Below are 19,592 nucleotides of genomic sequence, written 5' to 3' on the forward strand. Positions count from 1 at the left end.
ATCTGATATTATCAAGGATTCAGTTTATCCCTGGATTGCTACATTAGCTCTTCACACATGAGCACTTCTGTATTTTCAGGTTTTTTGTGCTCTCTGCTTATAAATGCATTGCTGATGTGTTTCATTTTTATGTAATGAGCAGCACTTCTCAAATCTCTGTATTAAATCTCTGCAGTTAGTCTACTCTGCCTGAGCCTCATCTACCTGAATTAACTGCAAAACAACTACGAACATTAAGTGATTCAAGACCAGCTGTTACCAGCAGTTTCCTCTGCCTCCTTTTCTGAGGGTAACCATGGCTTGCAAAAATAAAATGATTCATTACCTTTTAAACCTTTCTCTTTTCATCACCCTTTTCAGGATTGTCAGTTTTAACCCAGCTTTTAACTGCTCCATCAGGGACCAAGTGGTCTTACAGAGATCAGTTGTTTCTATGCGACATGTAAATTGAGCTTTGTAGCACTGGTGTCTCATCATTGCAGGGTCCTGGTCCCCTAACAATCCAAACCTGAAACTTTGTGCAACTGCAGTGTTTCACAAACACAACCCCTTTTTTTCTGAACACCTACACTTATTTTGTATGAAAAATGGATGGGGAGAGGATGTTAGGATATTTCAATGGTTCCCAGCCGAATGCACTGCCAGGGCAGGGTTGGGTGACACCATTAGTCCTGGGCATTACTGATACCCAAGGTCTTGCTGTGAGCCTCTGTGAAACATAACAGCAACAGCCACTTTCTAATGGTTCTGGCTATGTCATGACTTTGAACATCAGAAATACTCTACTAAAATGCAAGGATGATACTTCTTTTATAATACCATATCTGTGACAAACCTATAACTTCTACAACACTCAGCTCCCTGCATTCTGTATAATTTCTTCCTTTTCATATGAGATTTACCTTTCATAAGATTTTTTTCTCTGGGGATGCTTTCCTGACTGACTAATTTGGGCAGGGTCATGCTGCAGCAACCCTTCAGCAATCCTTTTAACAGTTGGCAGTGATTGGCTTTGTTCTTTTTTATCCCATGAGGTAAATACCTGTTTCATTTGAGTTCCTCCTTTCTTAGAATAATGACAGATTCATATATCTTTCATCTCCTAATTTTGTAATTCTGCTTTATATAACTCTATTCTTTCTCTGGGCATGAGACTTGCCTAGTATGAAGCAAAATATTATTTGACCCGAGTTTTATTTTTCTCCATTCTCAAACCATCCCATGCTGTCAGTGAACTGCAGATGGAAGAGGTCATCCTTTCAAGCTCGAGTTTGTATTCTGTGTGTTATGAAGCTGTCTTCTGCACAATGAAGTTCTTTTTCCCTCCTCTATTTCACGTTACCTAAGTAATTAAACTTATCCCTTACTTTAACATTCAACAGTCTCAAGAGTTCTTCTGGTAATGGCATGTACTTGTCAAATTCTGCTTTAAGTGGTAGATAGCCATTGCTGTTCCAGGATTAGAGGATCTTGTGAAAGTTTTTCTTCCTCAATTACTATGGAATTTAAAAATTTTCAGAAGTTTCGGGTAATAGGCTTTTAGATGGCAAAGATTATAACTATTCTGTTGGAATATGCGGGCTAGGGAATAAGGTTAAAGCTGATGAATTTCCTACTCCGGCTCCACTTCTAATGTCCATAAGATGCTAGATCCTGCTGGTACAACCATTTTGTTCACTGGGAATTATATACAAAGGAAAAATGAAAACAGACTTTCCTTTCCATTAGGATTTTTTTTTCCAATGGAGAAAAACACTACCTCTAAAGAAAAATCTTGACTGTCTCAATTTTTTTTTCTTCTGAGAAGAGAGAAAAAAATGAATATATTTTGTCTACATTTTGGATGCATCTGTTGTCATTGTCCCATTGTAACATAATGTTGTATCCTTCTACTTTTACTGTTCAGGAATTCTTATGAATAAACCAGTCTTGAAGAATACTTACTGAATTGCGCTGTGGAGATAAGAGAGGTAGGAAAATGCCTAATGTGTGCATAGGTACTAGTGTTGCTATCTGAAAAAAAACCCACTTCACACATGGTGCTGTATCTAGAACAGTATTAAACCCCTTCTTTTCTATTTTTGAGATCTCTGGAATCCATTTTTGTTAGATGGTTTAAAGGTGACCAAGGGGTGAATAACTAACAGCGATTTGACCACTGGTGGGCCTGCACACTACTGTTGAGTCTCACTTTCTTGTAGAATGTTTTGAATTGAGGTTTTGGACATAGATTCCTAAAATGGTTCTGAACATTATTATCAACATCATAAATGAGGAGAACACAAGGTTTTTAAAAGACAACCAGCCAATTTTTATCTCCAGCAACACCTAAAAATGTCAGGTAATTCTGATACTTTTCTTGTTGTGGTGTTTTTTGTTATGTTTAACTTGATTATATTATTTTAGATTGAAAAATAGCATGTAGGTCTAAAGATCAGAAAACCTACTTGATGTAACAGTGTCACTGAAGTGATGACTATTTGATAACAAGATAAACAATAGACAAAGAAGGATTTCTGTTCATTGTGTCAACAAAATTCACGCAGCCTGTGTTACTGTAGGAGGATTACATGGAAATAATTGCATCTAACATTTGATAACATGGGACATGAGCAGCTATGTGTCATCCATATAGTGATAGTAACTTAAATGATGTTGAGTACATAAATAAGATAATCAGCTGAGTAAAAATGCATGATAGCTGCATGAAAATGAATTGTTAAGCAATTGGAAACCATTATTTTGATTTAAGCCACTGCAGAAATGACTGTATTGTGTGACGTTCGTCACTACCACAAAGTTATATATATGATGCACCATGCCATGGACCTAATATTAAATGAAGTTTATGGTTAAAGTTTTTGAATGTGTTGGGATATTTTATCTTAGAGGAGGTAGTATTTAAAACAGTCAACATAAATAATGGCTGAGCAGTCTACCTGAAACACTAAAGAGAATGTTTGGGTCCCAGAAGCAACAGCCAATAGACAGACCTTGGCTGAAATAGCCAGCCACTTCCTGTGAATATTAGGCTGGTAGATTTGTAACTAACTTTGCAATCCGCTAACTGTGAACATGAGATCCACCTGTAAACTCTCTTTTTGTGATAGATACTCTAACTAGACTGTTTCTGTAGTAAATGTAAAGAAAGATTCAATTTATCTCATTCTAATGTAGAGGTTTAAATTAGTTGTGATGAACTGCCTCCTAAAAGCATTATTTTTCACAATATCCCAAGGAAGAGTGTAAATAGGTAAGTGTTTTGTGCAGGGAGAAACCATTCTGCCTCACTCGTGATTAATAAACAAAGACAAGATATTTGTCATCATTTTCTAATAGCTGGAATTTATTTCAGAAATAACCAAAGAGAGCAGTCATCCCTGTTCCTGTAAGCCAGTGCAGGATAGGCAGAGCTGTGACTTCCTTCACTGAAGAAGCCAGTTGGCATGGTATGAAGAAGGTCAGAAGAAAAGAAGAAATGGTCCTGTGATTTAATCACTAAAAACATCCTCAATAAATATCTATTTGTCTCCAAAATATGTAACACGTTAGTGTCTTTAAGCAACACTCAGACACTCTTTCCTATTTGTAGATTTTACTTGCCTTTTCTTCTCATAAGTTTTGCCTGTCTTCTCTCCTGGGACTTTTAACTTATTAAGGATGGGAGGGGTCATCCCAAGGGTGTGTGTTCAGACAGAGCCTTGCACCACAGAGCCTCAAGCTGCAGCTGTACTGCAAATGTGTGTTAATAACTAATGGTACAGAAATACACCTTGTGAGCATGGAGATCCAGGAAGCACAGGCTCAGCTGTGGAGCTGTGCATAAACTGCATAACTAGGAACTTAATTAATAAAAATAATAAGGGACAGGTCACACTGTGTTTTGTAGATCATCATGCTATTTTTGAAACTAACTGATGAAGCCGGGGAGAAGCTTCAATCTAGATCTGGGAAAGTTGTTTTGCAGTATTGAAATGCATTGTGAAAAAAATTAGAGAACTGTGCAACTGAATTATTAGGTAATACAGCTGAAGGAAGAATACATTTTGATGAGAATGCTAGCAAAACGGCCATTTGGGCTGTTCAGAATGTTGATGCTTATACTTCATGGAAGCATAGAATATTTCAGGTTGGAAGGGATCTTTGTAGATTCTCTAGTCTAACTTCCTCTTCAAGGTGGTGGTGGTGGTTTTGTAATTATATCAGGTTGCTCAGGACCTGCAACTCTAGAGGGACATTAAAAAGCATCCCACAGCAACTTGTTTCCTTCCTGTGTGTAAGCATTCTCAAAATGAAATTTGTTTTTCTTGTATTTAGTGAGAACTATTTTGCTTCAACTTAGGATCATGATCTCTTTTTCTTTATGATGCATCTCTTCGAAGGGTCTGCCACAGTCTCTTCTGTAACTCACCATTATGTAAAGAGAACAATTAGATCTTCCCTAAGCCTTTTCAATTTGAGTCTAGACAAAGTCAAGATTCTCAACTTTTGCTGACCTGTCATGTGCTCCAGTTCCCTAGGCATTCCAGTTCTGCTTTATTGTATTATCTTCATTTGATCAATACCTCTTTTAAATCAAAGGGCTCAACAGTAGATAAAGCCAGATGTGGACTACAGGTGCTAAATAGATGGCAATAATCACTTCCTTTGACCTCACAACTCAACCCACGTGACGTTTCATCACTATAAAGATGTTTTTCACCACTTGTTTAATGCTAAATAATAGCCTTCATTTATTTAAATGATTACTAAGCATAAAAAGTCATGATATTGAAAAATACAAGAGGAAGAATATGTATAACAAAAGTCCTTTAGCTGAGGTTTCAGAAATCACAGTATGTTTAGAGTATAACTCTTATTGCGGTGAAGAGTGGGACATTCTTGCTGGTGTAGACCAAATCTTTTGTTCTTTCTTGCCTTCCAGGTGAGAAGGGGCTCCTGATTTCTTACTGTAATGTTTCCTTGATAATTATAATTTCCTGAGGAATTCATAGTGATTCATGGAAAGGTCAAACTAGAGAATTCACTTTCCCTATGACATGGTAGACTTTGCCCTGAAAGAGAAGTAGTATATAGGAAAGATTCATGCCTTCCAGCAAAAGGGTTTATAAATATCCTGTAATTCTTTGCAAAATGATAAAAACCTGGAGTCTGAGGCTATTATAAATAACCAATTAGGCATTACTTTAGACCTTCTTTCTCTTTTTCCTTAGTACTGTGTAGAGGGACACAGATCATGCCCTCCAAAATAACCATTAATTCTTCAAAGAATGTATGTTTCATCTATGACCTTTTTTTCCTCATATTTTACCTTAATACATAACTTATCTAGTTTGGTACTTTTGGCTGGCTGGCACAATTTCTTACAAAAATATATAAAAGTGAGAAATCTTATGTGTTTCAAAACAGTATTTGAAAAAATACAATGAAGACATAAATATCCAGTGAGAACACCTTACTGTGGAGGATTTCTCAAGAAATCTCTTGATGATACAAGTGATCAGGTAGAGGAAGGATTCTTACTGAATATATATCTCTGATCACTGCCTCTTCCTCTGGGATCTTTTGCATGTGTCCCCTGCTTAGTTATGTTCTTTTCTGGTTCTTTTTGATGCAGTGCTCTCTTTTTCTGTTGGAAACTTATAAGACACAGATGCAAAAAAAGAGCTCACAGAGCAGGAAAGACATGGATGGCAAGGGTTCAAAGCCAACACAAAACAATAAAAAGAGGGTTGAGGAAGCATTGCTTCATAGACCTAGGCCAAGGTCATAACCGATTTCCGTGCTGTATGGTTGGATATGCAAGGACTTGCAAAAAAGATATAATTGTAGGGAAACATGCTCATTTTCAGCAGAAATGGAAATGCTGTGATAAAAGTTTCTGATCTATAGTTCAAAAGTATGCCTTGTTTTGTAATCCTGGTCGTTGTGGTCCTTTTAAATAGGCTTTTGGGGAAATAATTCCTTGGTTATTTTCAAAGAAGTTCAAGATGATATTTTTGGCCAAATACAGATAAGAGAAGAACAAAGCTGAACTATTTGAATATTATCTACATACACACAATTTGATTTTTCTATTTGTTACAAAGAAAGAAGTAAGTACACATTATGTGGTTAAGGGAATTACAATAACATGCAAAATTACCATGGGATTAATAGATTTACTGCATAACAAGTATGCATCACAGAGAACATGATTAGTCAATAGAATGTGATTACATCTCACATAACTAAGAAAAATAGTCACAAACAGGATTAGATGAGGTTTGAGATAAAGTAAAGACCTTTTAATCCAACAAATGGCTCAGAGTTAGAGTGACAATTGAGTGTTGAGAAAAACACAAAGGGCCAAATCCATCCCAGGTGTTACTCTGTGGAAATCAGCATAATCTCTCCTGGAATTATTGTCATCTAAAATATCTTGTAAAGGATAAAAAGATGATGAAAAAATATCAACAGTACATGTAATTGTAAAGAGACATTTTATAAAGGAAGTCCCTTTGGGTCCATCACCTACATTCAGATATCATTCATTTTTCTTTTTGCTGCACACAGAGCTCATGACAGAAAAAAAATTGTCAAAATTAAAAAAAAATATCCTTTGCCAAATGAGGTCAGACCAGAGAATTAGTGAAGTACCACGATAAACTTAGCCTGGTATGCTATATAAATTGGGCTATTAATGTAAATGGTACTTCATTAATTACTCCATTTTCATCATGACATCTCTATTTGTCTGAGTAGTGCGAGACTGGATTTTTCATGATATTCAGTAGACTTCACCTGATATAATGACTTGTCTGAATAGAACATAGCAGAATATAAATTAAATTGTCTTTTAAATTCTGGGTTATCCATCTAAGATCAGTGTCAATTAACAAATCCTGAACATACCTGCAGACCTATGGGTAAAGAAGCATAATGCAGCCATATGTAATAGAAAACAGAAGTATGATTGCTATATAAATGGTGAACAGCTGGGCAGATTGCATTATAATTCTTATCCTTCAGATTCTATAACAGAAAAAGGTTGTGGAGGTAAAATGTATGTTTGGAAAACTAGCCTTTTTTTGCCCAATGTTGTTAATAAAATCATAATCCTTTTTCTGTTAGACAGTAGACATCAGCACTATTATTATGACAAAAAGTGTAGTGGATATCTTCTTTTCTTCAGCCTTCCAATGCATATTATTATTTTAGAACATTCTTGGAAATCTCACCTCTGAGAATTTTAGTAACAGCATTGAGCAAATCTGAGCACTTTTCACAAGTAAGATCATCAGAAAGAATATTCTTTTCCACGTAAAGCATTCTTCTAAATTGGATTATGAAAGCACTGTGATGGGTATTGTTACCATATTTCATACAGCATCAATAAGTGAACCTATTCATTTAGGAATATGTACCTTTCTCCAAGGCAACCAGCATTGTAAAATGTTACAGTGAGAAGATTCAACATCTCTGCCTTTTAGTAGGAAAATGTTGTCATTTGTATGCTCAGGTGTTGAAGGTTTTTTTGGACTCTGTTTCCTTCCTTTAAATTTAGTCTTAAATCCCAATTACCTGATAATTCTTGTTTTGCTCCTATGCTTCCAAACTCACACAAAATCAGCATTTGTGACCATAATTTCATTACCCTTTATATGACCATGGCTGTGAGATATGATTAAACCCTTGATAAATTTTTAAAATAAAAGAATGAAAAATAGAAATAAGTGAGAACATTGATACAAATCGAACAATATTACTTGCCCTGCCAGACTCGTGTCTAACAGGTTTTAACCAAAGATTTACAATAGGAGCACTAGGAACTGTTGGCTACACAGCATTTCTTTGTGAAATAGATGAAACCTTGGGGATTTACAGACATTTTTGTAGGTACCTACCATTTGTCTGAATAATTACTATGATCCTACAAATCACAGTGAACAAAGCATAGTACTTCTTTAAATCATGTTCTGTCATTATTGCCCTTGATTTACCTTTTCTATTCCTTTTAGTGGTAGATGTAGGCAATACAAAATGGACTGTGTAGTCTTTGTTTTTCAGAAATAATAAATAATGTGAAGCAGATGGTTATATGTTCATGGTACTTGGCTTCTTTGTGTTTTTTTTTTGTTTGTTTGGATTTTCTTTTAAAAGAAAATTGTAGTCCTGAAATCAGATTTCAGTTCACATATCTTTGTTAATGAAGTGAAATATAGCAGGTTAGTCCTTTCTATGATTTTCCTCAGAATTTTGTACAAGAAACTATTTAAGAGTAAACATAAGACAAAGCAGGTCTTTTCCATGAGGAAATGAGTTCACTGGGAAAGTGATAAGTGTATGTTCTGAGATCTTGTACATCATTCCTTTTCTTACATTTTCCCCTAGGCACTAAACAGGCATTCAACAAGCAACAGACCTATCTCAGTGACAAGATACTGGGCAAGATGAATTTTTGGCCTGACCTAAACAGACTGCTTCTATTTTCCTTACATTTTGGGATGTCATAAATTTTGAATATGACCACTTGAATAATTTTTGGCCACTATAACAATTTTCCCTTTTTAATGGCAAAGCAGTTTGACAAAGCAGTAGATTGTAATACAGCACAACAAAATGGTGGCTACCTCTCCAATATGGAAGGATAGTACATGGGGGAAGTGCCACAGAGCAGCTTTTTTGATTAGGAAACAAACTCTTTAATCTCTTATACGTGACACAATTTTGGTCATTTCAAATTTCTCAACAATTTTTAGAATCTTACCACTGAAGTTTGCCATGTGACCCACACCTTCTGCTGACAAGATCTATCAGTGTGCCATGTAGTACAATTGAATGCATGAACACAGCTTCTCCTTTGCTCCTGAGGCAAGAACAAATTCTTGATTTTTTTTTTCTCCAGAATAATTAAGAGCTTCATTTATGCTTCATAGCTACCTGTTGCACATCTTCATGTCATTTACAGTCTGTGATGTTTGCTGCAGCACTCACATTCTGACACTGCTTTTGAAGGACTATAGCTGGCTGGAAGTAGTTCTTGAGAAATGAAAGCCTCACGGCTGAAATAGTCCCTTCTGTGTTAGGTCTAAGTGGAAAATGTCATCCTTTTTTGCGATCTCTGCAATCACTTGAGATTGGTGAAGTCTTTGAAATATTTTGGTGGATTCATATCTTAAATAGTCTGAAATGTTTCCTGAAGGTGTCAGTTTCTTCACTGTCTGATGAGGAGGGCAGAGTAAGTACACTGTACCTACTGCACACAAAAATTTTGGTTTTCTAGATGGAAATTAACAAGATGTTTGTACCTCAAGTCTAGAGGGAAATGCTTACTGCCTTCTAGTTAATTGGTTATTCTTATGTAATAACTTGTTAATGAATAAGCATTAAAAAACTTCTACAGCATTGACCAGGTTGGATAGGGCTCTGAACAACCAGGTCTAGTGGAAGGTGCCCCTGCCCATGACAGGGGGGCTGGAACTAGATGATCTTTAAGGTTCCTCCTATCTGAAACCGTTCTATGATTCTGTGATGGAAATAACAATCCTTCTTTGATTCAGTTCAAAACATTTGTACAAGCATGGATTACTCCTTGTCTGGGTGAACTTCAATTCTGTTGAAGTTTTAATTTAAATCTATTTTATTTGGACCTTATAATCAATACAAAATATGTACATTACTCTTAAATCAGTTGTATTTTCGTGAAAAGTAGGACATTCTGGGGCAACTGTGGCAAGCATAAAAGCATACTTCAAACAGGAAAAATAGGAGGAACCTCTATTTCTGATACACTCATGCCAAATCATTGTGTGGAATACCTTGGTAAAATATAGCTTTGATTGTGCGTATATGTATATCTTCTGGTTATACTTGTTATTTTCTAATGTGAAGAATTAAGGACTAGGCATCATTAAATCTGGAATTCAATGGAGTCATACTTACAAACAAATATTCTTTCTTCATAGAGGTTCCAATTCAGATAGAAGATGGCAGCTCTCCCTTTTCAGGCTTTTAAGCCTGGGGATTTTTTCCAGAAACAAATCAGACTTCCTGGCTGTGTTTCTTGTTTACAAAGTGCTGTATACATTGACATTTAAGAATTTTTGTTTACTTTTTGATTGACTATTATACAACACGTCATAAAATTAAAGGCATTTTTGTTCCACACAGTCCTGGGAGAGACCTAAATTGTTGTGCACTCTACTGGATGTTGTACAAAACTTCACAATATGCATCCTCTAAAAAATTCCTTTCTGATTCCTTCATTGTTTTTCTACCCATATTTCTGACAATAATGATGGACTTTCTTGACTTTGGAGCAGGAATCCTGATTAAGATACAATTTAGCCATTTTTTACATTTTTATGTTCTGTAACTAAATATACAAGGTGATCTAATATGCTTTGAAGGTGAACTCTGTATTCTATAGATTAGATATCTTTTGGAAGATACCTTCGAAAATCCTGTTTAACAATGTTAAAAAAATTAAATAACCAACAATGAAAAATTTTTAAAAAAAGATAAGGAAATAAAAAACGACTTTAAAACCAGAAGTACTGAATGTATATGACAGATGAAATCTTAGAAGATAAGCTGAAAGAAAATATGATTAACACTGATGAAGCAGAATAGTGCCAAGTATATGTCATTTCTGAGCCAGATACATTATACAAGGTGGAAATTGAACTTTCAAGAGTCATGTTAACATTTTACTCTTATGCTTTATCAAGGTAAGTGAGAAAATAAAAAAGAAAAAAAATCAAAAACTGCACATTGGTAAGCCTCTTTTAAATATGGTCATGTCAACACTGATGAATGACATCTTCAGGTAAAGTGATTACAGGATTACATAATGATTCATTTCTAAAGGCTAGCAAATACTAATGTGAGACACCTTTTGTGGGTTCTGTATTTTTAAGCTCCATTTTTTTGGGTAACTTTTATGGAAATCTGCACTCTACATTTGTAGAGTTATTTTATGCTCTTGCACAATGCAAATCCTTTTCATTATGCACTGCTAACCGAAAAAAATCTCCACGGAGCTGTCCTTGATCTTACTTCAAAATGATAAATCTGTTTTCTTGTCATTGTTCTTTGTTGCAAGAGTAACAAACTTCCGTTCAGTCCATATGGTATAACCTCTTCACAGAATCTGTACAGCTATTTCTGCTAAGGACTATTGTTCTTGCTTGAGATGTAAGCTATCATAAAATAAAGATTTGACTATTTTTGTTTATGTTCTGCCCAGCACATAATAAAACGAAGGCTCAGTTATCATGTACTATAAGTAGCAAAAATCAACGATGTAAACTGTGTAGATAAATGGTCAATAAAGAAGTAATACTATCAAACAGGTACAATTCTCACCTTTGAAAATTTATACAAAAGTCACTAATCAGATCAACTTAGATTATGCAAATGTATAATAATTAAAAGTCTGACTATTTTAAGTGCTATATAAACGTTTCCCACCCTCAGGATTTCATAACTCATACAATTAAATAAGAGGGAACAGGTCTAATGTTCAAACTTGTTGAAGTGCTTTGAGTGTTCTGAGTTTGCACATTTGAAATATTCACCTTAACCTCAATGGCATATGTTTGTTTTTGGTTAATGAAATAGAAATACTCTGGTAAAATATCCATAACTTGTCCAACATATACCTGTAATCAGTTATTATAAATTAGGGATATATCTGATATTAAAGTAGTAATACTAGTCATGTGCTTGACAAAGCGTAAATTACAGCATTAACTAAAGAGATAGGTCTTTCCCTAAGAAAGAAAAAAGTCAGTAGCTGACAATGGGGCTTATGAAAAGTTTCTAAGCCATGTTAGGTATTTAACCTAGGTCACATACAGTATAGAACAGACAGAATACGGAAGAAGAAATGTCTGTATCTCCTAAGAATCTGGAATTTCTTCTTTACCTTTCTTTTCCAGAATAATCTAAATTTTATGGCCATCCAAAAATATTACAAGATCTATTTGTCTAATTGTTTCTTGGGAAAGGATGAAATTTTGTCTATCGGTGAGATGGGTGAGAAGTGGAAACCTTCTTTGAACAATTCCTTTTTTTTCCATTTGGTAAGATGAGGAAAACTCTTGTCTGCATCTGAGCATTGCTATTGGTTGGCAAGGTTACTGTATTCTGAACAGCAATGTGTGTGTACTGCTACTAATAAGAGAACAATTTTTTGTCAAACACTCAAAAATGTATTTGGGTGCTCTTTAGAGCTAACTCTGAGGAAAAATACAATTAAAATATTTAAACTTTATAAATATATATGTACATATGGCTCTTTCGTTTGTTTGTTTTTGTTTTAGTTGTATTTAATGTGATTACATGATCATTATTTCCAAAACAGAATAACTATGGTACCGATATATATATGTGATCTATAAGACTGAGATTTATTGGAAATATATGGTTTACTAATTTAAAGGATGAGAATTTTGCTCAGGAGAAGAGATTTTTTTTCCCTTAGAAGAGCATGTAGGCAAAAACCTATAGCCAATATCTCCCCTGTTCTGTTCCCTTATTTCCCCTGTCTGCTGATATGCCCAAAAAAGGAGAAAAGAAAATCATTTGCTGAAGATAGTCAGATATACAGACTGCTTTGCTGCCTCTGGAAGGTAGCTCCACTGCCAAATATTTCAGCAGAGACCTCTTTGTTGCCTAAATTCTGTCACTGATTGCTGGGGTCCCTTCCCCCCTGCCATGTGGTCCTGGGAGAGGGGCCCTGGGGGGGAGGCACGGGGTTTCCCTGCCCCTGGCCAGCCTCGTTCCCCATTGGTTGTTTTGTGTTCTCCTGCACGGGCAAGGACCCTCGGGTCCCGTGATTGCAGCAGTTCCTCGGCATCCTCAGCCATGCGGCTGGGAAAATAAACATCTCTGAAACATCTACCAAGAATCCGTCCATAGATATTCTTTCCACGGACCTCGTTGTCTGATACAGGGTGTTGCAGTATCCCCGCTGTAACAACTGATATTTTTCTGGAGAGATTTGACTGCTTGATTATTTATCTTTTTCCTATACAAAATCTAAACATTCACTGGGACAGAGACAAACCTAAGTGCCTCATTACCAACTATCTTACTAAGTGGGTTGCAAGTACCATATCTATCATCGTTGAGAACTGAAAATATTTTATTTTCCTCTTATTCTTTAATTAGAAAATATTTAAAGAATCTGAGCAATAAAATATTAAAAAATATCCCTACATTCCTCGAATATAAATATCTTAAATTATTTAAATATTCCTTGTTGAATGCCTTACTTTTTGGCTAATAGGATATTTAAAGCAATATCTATTATATCTACTATCTGATAATAGCAAAAACTATTATTGGCTCAGTGCTTGGAGTTCTCATTCCTCACTTAAAATCAGTCAGTGCTCTTTGAAATACAAAGTGAGAGAACCAGTCTTTATGCAAGTAGCTAAGATGTTCACATAAATTTTTGCCCCTTCTCTCTTGACTTTGCTTATCAGAATTGAACTGTGTCAAGAAGACACACTGAAAGCTTGTTTCAACCTTCCCAAATATTCCATAGCTTGCTGGTTCTGACTCTGATCTTAGAGGTGTCTGTCAGGTATTCAAATACTTTTAAAGACAAGTGGAAACCAAGTCTTGGTCTCCCATCGCTTGTGTAAGTATGTAGTACCAAGGATAAGGATAAGGAACCAAAGACAGCTTAGTGGAAGTTTTTTGCTCAATTTCTCATTTACAGAACATACTCCATTCTCTATTTGAAATGATGAATGAACTTGTGTAAAAATATTATCTCATCACATAATTATGAACTGCATCATAAAGTACAGTGTGAAGATAGATGAATGAAGATTCTAGCACTTCATAACTTCTGAATGCCTCATTCTGCTGCTTGACCAGTGTGTTTCTTTGCTATTTTTTATGTTTTCAACATTGCAAATACAGGGACAGGTGGTGATAATTGGTTACTAGGCCACATCCTACTTCTCCAGGTACAGTATCAGATACACTGCATGTTAGGGAGTTACAGCATGTCAAGAATTCCCCACATTTTAGGTAAATCAGATCACTGAACTGAAAACCAGAGAGTTTTCATTTGTGATAACAATTATCAGACTCTGATGTGGAAAATTCCCAAGCATTACCTCCTATTGATCACTGTTGTGGTATTTTAAATCCCTAATAAACCAAAGCTAATAAGGAACATTTATTTTTTTAGTTTCTTGTGGAAAAGTCTCTCTTGCCATGTCTTTCTGTAGGTATATATCAGTAGACCATCATGGTTTCCAAAAAGGTTCTGGGGCTATATCTTCGTATACTCAGCTGAATTGTGAATTCTTAATTATAAAGACCATTCCCTCCCCACCTTTAATTAGGCAGTGTTATTAGGAATATGCCACAGTCCCTGAAAAATCAGACATTACTTGATGTAACAATTGCCTCAGTAACTGACATTAGTAAGATGAACACTTAATAACTCATAACAAATGAAGTTAAAACCAACAATTTTGTTTATTGCAAGATGAAAAGAATCATCAGCTTTTGAAAATCTCAGGTAAATCTTCAGGCTCAGGAGTCTTGAAATTACTTTCTAATTGATTATTTTTTCTTTACCTTATTTTATTTTAGATTTTAACTAACAAGCCTTTGATAAGAGGTAAAGGCAAAACTGCCCCTATAGTTTAATGAGTATGAATACAGAAAAAATTTTTGAAACCAGATTGATAATACAGACAGAAGACAAGAACAATCATAAAGACTTGCGATTTATGTTTACAGGCCTGTGACAGTCCATCACTATAAAAAATGCAGATTATCCTTTTTATTATATTTTATTCATAAAACAACAGTGATATAATAAATTATTATGTTTAACAAGTATTTAATTAACTTCTCTAAAAAGCTACAAGTCACATTTTGTTAAAAGTTCTTTCATATTCTTAAATGCAATTATCTAAAAACTATCAATCATTTTTATTAGTTAATACTTGAAAATGCATGCATATCCAATATAATTATTAACGCCAATCCATTTACTGGTTCATTTGAGTCTGGCTATGCACAATTATGTGTGACATTTTGAAAGGAAGCACCATTTTCATAATGATACAATCATTATATATTTTTCTGAAGATCAACAAAAGATTTATTCATTTTAATTCTATTGCTTATCTGTCTACTACATAACTTATAAGAATAAGAGAATCCAGAGGGTAATAGAAAATACAGCTGTTGCTATCTAAGTAATTGCCACTCATAAATTGTTTTTCCTTTTGTACTTTTGCTACTGTACAAATCTAGGACAAAATGAAACCACCTAAAAAGATATGAAAGAGAACTACTTCTCAGAGGTGAGAAAGTTATTTTCTGATGCCTAGAGTGAGTAGACTAGGTTTTGCAATGTCTCTGTTGATCAAAGAAAAATGTTGGTTATTCTTTTTCAAAAGATCATGTTGTAAAATAGAAGTTCATTAAAGAAATAGTTCCACAAGTATTTGAGACTTGGAAGAGGGTTTGATGACTCGATTGCTTACCCAGAACTTTCGGTAGAAGTTTATTCCCTATTTAACCTCAGATTTGGTTTAGATGTTGAAAGGTCACTCAGGCCAGATTTAAAAACCCACTGTAATTAGGTTCCTAGTGTGCTGTAGAAGTCCTCATATGGCTTAGATCCATTAAGAGATATAGATATTAAAATAGTCCACATAAAAGTCCAAATTTATCTTTTGTCTAGTGCTAGCAAGATGTATGTTTGTCCTAAGGTGCTGTCGATATTAGATACATCCAGCATGGTTTATAATCCAAAATGCAGAGAAACAGACATTATAGTCTCTATTCTGCTTCAATAATTATTTATGACGTGGTAAAAAGGAATCTAGCTTATTCTCTTCTCTATTTGTCACTTTGTCACTGCTCAATATATTGGACATCTTTACTTCTCTTTATTAATGCAAGTGATCAGGACTGGAAAAGGAACAAGAACTGAAGAAAGAATTAAGCTGACGTATGCATGAGGGAAGAAGAAATTTTTAGGAAGAAACTTATGAGTTAGAACTTTTACTAGTCCTGCACTCTCCTCATGGTCGATAGAAATCAAGATGGTTTCTTCTTTTGAAGTGTACTTTTAGAATAGAACACACATACTTTGAAGGTTACTTTTATTGTTTTTCATAGAATCATGGAATGGTTTGGGGTTGGAAGGCATCTTAAAGATCATGTAATACCACCCCTCTGCCATGGGAAGGGAGGCAACTCACTAGATAAGGTTACCCAGGGCCCGATCTATCCTGGCCTTGAACACTCCCACAGATGGGGCATTCACAGTTTCTCTGCACAACCTGTTCTAGTGCCTCACCACCCTCACAGTAATAAATTTCTCCCTACGATCTAATCTAAATTTCTCCTCTTCTAGTTTAAAACCATTACCCTGGTACTATCACTATCTGCCTACTCTTCATCATTTTTATAAGCTCCCTTTAAGTGCTGAAAGGCTGCAATGAGGTCTCCCCAAAGCCTTCTCTTCTCTAGACTGAACAACCCCAGCTGTCTCAGCCTGACTTCATAGATGTGCTCCTGCTGCCTGATCATCTTTGTGGCCTTCCTCTGAACCCAAGCCAATAGGTCCTTGTCTTTCTCGCGCTGAGGACCCCCGAGGTGGATGCAGCACTCCAGGTAGGGCCTAACAAGGGCAGAACCACTTCTCTCAACCTTCTGGCCATGCTCCTCTAATGCAGCCCAGATGATGGCGGATAAGGCCAACCTTGTGGGCTGTGAGTGCATACTGTTGGCTCAGGTCCACGTTTTCATCTTCCAGAACTTCCAAGTCCTTCTCTGCAGGACTGGTCTCAGTGAACTCTTTCATCTCCCAAATTCTACTCATGCCCTGACCCAGATGCAGCACTTTGCACTTGGACTTGTTAAACTTTATGAGGTTCTTCTGGGCCAACTTCTTAAGCTTGTCCTGGTCCCCCTGGATGGCATCCCTTCCTCCTGTCAGCTGCATTGCTCTGCTTTGTGTCATCTGCAAACCTGCTGAGGGTTCACTCAGTCCCAGTGTCTGTGTGAATGATATGAATGATGAAGGTATTAAAGAGCACCAGAGCTCTGGGGGACACCACTTGTGGCCTGCTGTGGGAATTAAGAGCAGATCAGCAAGCCTGTCTGGTTCCGACATTGATCTTAGCACAATCCGTTTGTACCCATGAGAAACAGAAGCAAGAAATCTAAACAGTACAGAGATAGAACAGCAACAAACTTGCACCTGGTGTTTTTCTGAATGCTTAGAATGCTTAGGATGCTTACGCTGCTGCATAGAATCAATAATGGTATATTATAGTTACATAATAGGCAATAAATCTATTGTAGTAGTTAAGTGACCAATGGATAAGTGACATGAATGATAAACATATAAAAGTGTATAAATGACACTGGCTTTGTAGAATAAACATTTTTTTCTGCCTGGATCTGTTCTGGGGTCTGTATGTGTCGTACCCGTCTCAACAGCGACAGTCTGCCTCCACCTGGGCATAGAGGCATTGACCAAAACTCTCTCTCTCTGTGTCCATCCAGCCAATTTCTTATCCACCAAATAGCCCACCTGTCAAGTCCATGTCTCTCCAATTTAGAGATAAGGATGTTATGTGGACTTATGTCAACGGTATTACAGAACCCTAGGTAGATGAGAACATTCAGCTTTCCACTGTCAACCGTTGCAGTCAGTCCATCATAGACGCCCCAGTTTGGTCAGGCATGACATGTTCTTGGTGAAGCCATGCTGGTGGTTGTGGATCACCTGCTTGTTTTGTATGTTTGTTAACATTGCTTTTGCGAGGATCTGTTCTATGATCTTCCCAACCAAGTACACTGGTCTGTAGTTCCCTGCATTTTCCTTTTCCTGTCTTAAAAGTAGGAGTGATATTTCCAGACAATGGTAGCTTTGCCTGAACACCATGACTTTCCAAATCTGACAGAGAGTATCTTGGCAACAACATCAGCCAGTTCCCTCAGGACCCTGGGATGCATTTCATCAAGCCCCATAGAGCTGTGCCAGTTCAGTTTCATCAGCTGGTCTTGAACCAGCTCTTCGCTTACAGTGGAAGGGCTATGCTCCTCAACGGGAGCTTGAGGGACTTGAGAGATGTGGGGAGTCTGACTGCCAGTGATAACTGAGGTGAAGAACTTGTTTAGTACCTCAGCCTTCTGCACATCCATTGTCACCAGTTTTTCCTTCTTCTTTATTGGGGGTGCACTCTCCTTGGTCTTTCTTTTCTGACCAATGTACTTACAGAATCCTTTTTTCTTATTCTTTATATCTTTTATTTATTTTTGGTTGCTTTTTATTTTCAGTTGAGTTAAAGACAGTTTTGGGCTAGTAGTTCAGACACTGATGTCAAACTTAGTTCCCTTAAGGGAAGTGAGATCAGTACTACCTTTGGGATCTGAAAGGGTCTTCACTGGATACAAGTCAATTTGCTTCAGGGGGTCATATGGAGTTAGGTGGGATGGTGCATTTACAGCACTTCTTTAGATGTTATGCTTAAAACCAACCATGCTTCTCTTGTATGGCTTTCTCTTTGTAGAAATAAATGAAATTTAAATATAACCTTGATATGGTTATCAAGATTTGGAGAATAATAATTTCCCTATAAATTTCAGTGGTTTCTAAGCACCATCTATATTAAAATTTTCTTTATAAAATATATGTATGATTTTTCCCAAAAGCATTATGTCCATTGTATCAAATTTAGTTGCTATTTGTTTATTTCAAATTACTGTCATATTACATCTTTTCTTCCTCTCAAAATAACTGTCATCTGTGTTCAACTACATAATCCACAGGCAACAGTAATTGAGAAAAAAGACATTTTATGTAGGCTGTTTGGTTCCTTTGCATTTCAGATTCTAGCAAGAATTTTTTGTTTGTCTGCTTGCTTGTTTTTGTATTTTTAAGTATAATCTCCTGTTAAGGATTTTAAAAGTAATACAAATTTGCAGTGAATGTTTTGCAAAGAGAAACATCAGAGTGCTGTGAGCTCCATCATGTCAATTCAGAGACTTGGACAGATGACACTTCTATTTAACATTGCTAACTGCAGGTACAGTAATAAATCTTACTGTGCCTATGATCAGTTATGCCTTTTCATTTTTTTTTTATTATTTAATCATAAATTAGTAAAACACCATGTGTGTATTTAGCTAGAATGCTGCAGAAATTAACTAAGTCATTTGATTTTTCCACACCTGTAAAAAAGGATAAATAAGTACTATTTCAGGTCTAAGCCAGAGAAGAAATTCCTATTTTGGGTCTAAGACAGAGAAGAAAAGTTAAAGAGAGATCTTAAGGATGTCTGTTTTTTACTTCTGAATTCAGTCCCTGTGTAACAGAAATGCAGAGGTTTCAGTGCCTGTGCTTAACAGCAGCTAGAAATTTTTCAGTGTCTTGTCTCTCTTCTCCCACAAGTCATGCATTAGCCTTTGGAATAAAGGTTTGTTCTGGCTCATTTTCAGGGCAAACAAGCATTGTACCCGACATGTCCATAAGGACTGCACTGCTCCTGTTTTGCCTTGGGGTTCAGTGCTTTCCTCCCTCTTGTGTTTTAATGTTTCATTCTGAATTT

The sequence above is a fragment of the Aphelocoma coerulescens genome, chromosome 1 (assembly GCF_041296385.1).
Source record: "Aphelocoma coerulescens isolate FSJ_1873_10779 chromosome 1, UR_Acoe_1.0, whole genome shotgun sequence".
Lineage (NCBI taxonomy): Eukaryota > Metazoa > Chordata > Aves > Passeriformes > Corvidae > Aphelocoma > Aphelocoma coerulescens.